Genomic DNA, 2,295 nt, shown 5'->3' with positions numbered 1-2,295 from the left:
CAGGGCTCGCTGGCCCGCGGCCCTCACAGCCGGCCGGGCAGCGCGCGCTCCCCACCGTCCGCCAGGTCCGGGGACGCCCGGCTCTGAGGTCTGCGCGCCCAGGCTGGCGTCTTTGAGGATATGGCATCTGAGAACTTCGTCGGAGGCCGCGGCAGGCATCTTGGCCTCGCAGCCAAAGATGTGAAAAAGGAACGGGAACGTAGGATCCGAGAAAACTTTGTACGCGGGAACTGGAGAGTTCTTGGCGGGCATGTGGAGACTCCGAGACCTCTGGACTCCGTGGTCTTCACACCTGTGTGTGGAATGCTCCAGCTTGCTGTTTTGATTTGACTGGATTCGCTATGTGCGATTAATACAATAAAAGGATGCATAGAAAGGGTTAGAAACCCGGACTTCATTAGAAGATTTTAGAAGGAGGATGCCCAGTATGGTTTTAAGTTGGATTTCACAGTCATCCATTGGACTGTGTGACCCAAAACAGCTTAAGTAGTTTCTCTGGGCCTCGGTTTTCTGATGTACAAAAGGCAGTGGGACTCCATCTCTAAAGGTTTCTCCTAGCTTTGACATTCTTTGATGTGCTTTTACGAAATTGCGCTCTCTTTTGTTAGGTTTTCCAATTATCCTACTAAAGAGAAAACTGTTATGGTGCAGACTCTAATCTTCAAACAAGTATGGGGTTTATATTGATGTCAGAATCACCACAAAGCACTCATTGATCATATAAGGACTTGGAGCTAATAACAGAATGAGTTTCATCCTTTTAAAGAGAAGACCTATATAACTCATTCAATTGCTTATGCAGTGTCAGAGAGATCAGGAGCCAATGTGTAATTCTAACAGCTCCCTCCGTAGCAGACAAGCACTATAGCAGCAGAATTTGCCTTATGACCGGATATGATGTGGTCAGGGCACAAAGGAAGCCTTTCTCCAATACATTTTTTGGAGGAAATCCCGATTAGAAGACTCAGTTAAATGGAGAATGCAACCTACCACCAATGAGTCTATTGCAACTTACAGTGAGTGATCCTAGGGGGCACAGAACTGCCTCATAGGAGGAAACCCAAGGCTGTAATCTTTATGGAAGCAAACTACTGCATCTTTCTCCCATGGAGCAACTGTTGGGTTCAAACCATCAACCTTTTGGTTAGCATCCAAGTGCTTAATCGTTCTGCCACTGGGTCTCCAGACTAGGATGGTGGTGGTGGTGGTGGTGTGACTCACTGCCACCCTGTATAGGGTTTTTGAAGCTATAAATCTTTACAGGAGCAGAAAGCCTCATCTTTCTCCTGTGGAGCATTCTGGCTGTACTTCTTCCAACATAGATTCGTTTGTTCTTCTGGCAGTCCATGGTGGTTTTCATATTTTTCTCCAACACCATAGCTCAAATGCATCAATTCTTCTATAGTCTTCCTTATTCATTGTCCAACGTTCACAAGCCTATGAGACTATTGAAAATACCATGGCTTGGGTCAAGCGCACCTTAGTTCTCAAACTGATATCTTTGCTCTTGAACACTTTAAAGACGTCTTGTGTAGCAGATTTACCTAATGCAATTTCTTGATTGCTGTTTCCTTGAGTGTCAATAGATGGTGGTGGTGGTGGTGTGGCGCAGTCGATTCTGACTCACAGCCACCCTGTATAGTGTTTCCGAGGCTATAAACCTTTATCGTAGCAGAAAGCCTTATCTTTCCCCCATGGAACCGCTGCTAATTTCGAAGTAGTTGACCTTGAGGTTAGCAGCCCAACTAGTAACCACTACACTACCAGAGCTCCTTTGTGTTGATAGATAGTTGATAGCAAAATGAAGTCCTTAACCACCTCAATCTTTTCTCCATCTATCATGATGTTATTTTATAGGTGCAATGGTGAGGTGTTTTTTTTTTTTTGTTTTTTTTTAGCAGAGGTGCAACCCATACTGAAGACTGTAGTCTTTGATCTTCATCAGTAAATATTTTAAGTCCTCTGATTGTTAATGAGTCTTTCTCTAATTCTGATGTTACGTTCTTCTTCATATAATCCAATTTCTCAGATTATTTGCTCAGTATACAGATTGAATAAGTATAGTAAAAAAAAAACACAACCCTGCCTCACACCTTTCCTGATGTTAAACCATTCCTGTTCTGTTTGAGCGACTGCCTCTAATACGTACAGGTTCTTCATAAGCACAATGACGTGTTCTGGAATACCCATTCTTCACACTGTTATCCATAGCTTGTCCATGACTAGGATAGGCTGGAGAAAGGTTTCATATAGAAGTTACCTCATTACTCCCACTAGAATGTAAGCTCCATGCCA

This window comes from Chrysochloris asiatica, unplaced genomic scaffold, assembly GCF_000296735.1.
Source record: "Chrysochloris asiatica unplaced genomic scaffold, ChrAsi1.0 scaffold00004, whole genome shotgun sequence".
Lineage (NCBI taxonomy): Eukaryota > Metazoa > Chordata > Mammalia > Afrosoricida > Chrysochloridae > Chrysochloris > Chrysochloris asiatica.
This window is presented reverse-complemented; position numbering follows the sequence as displayed.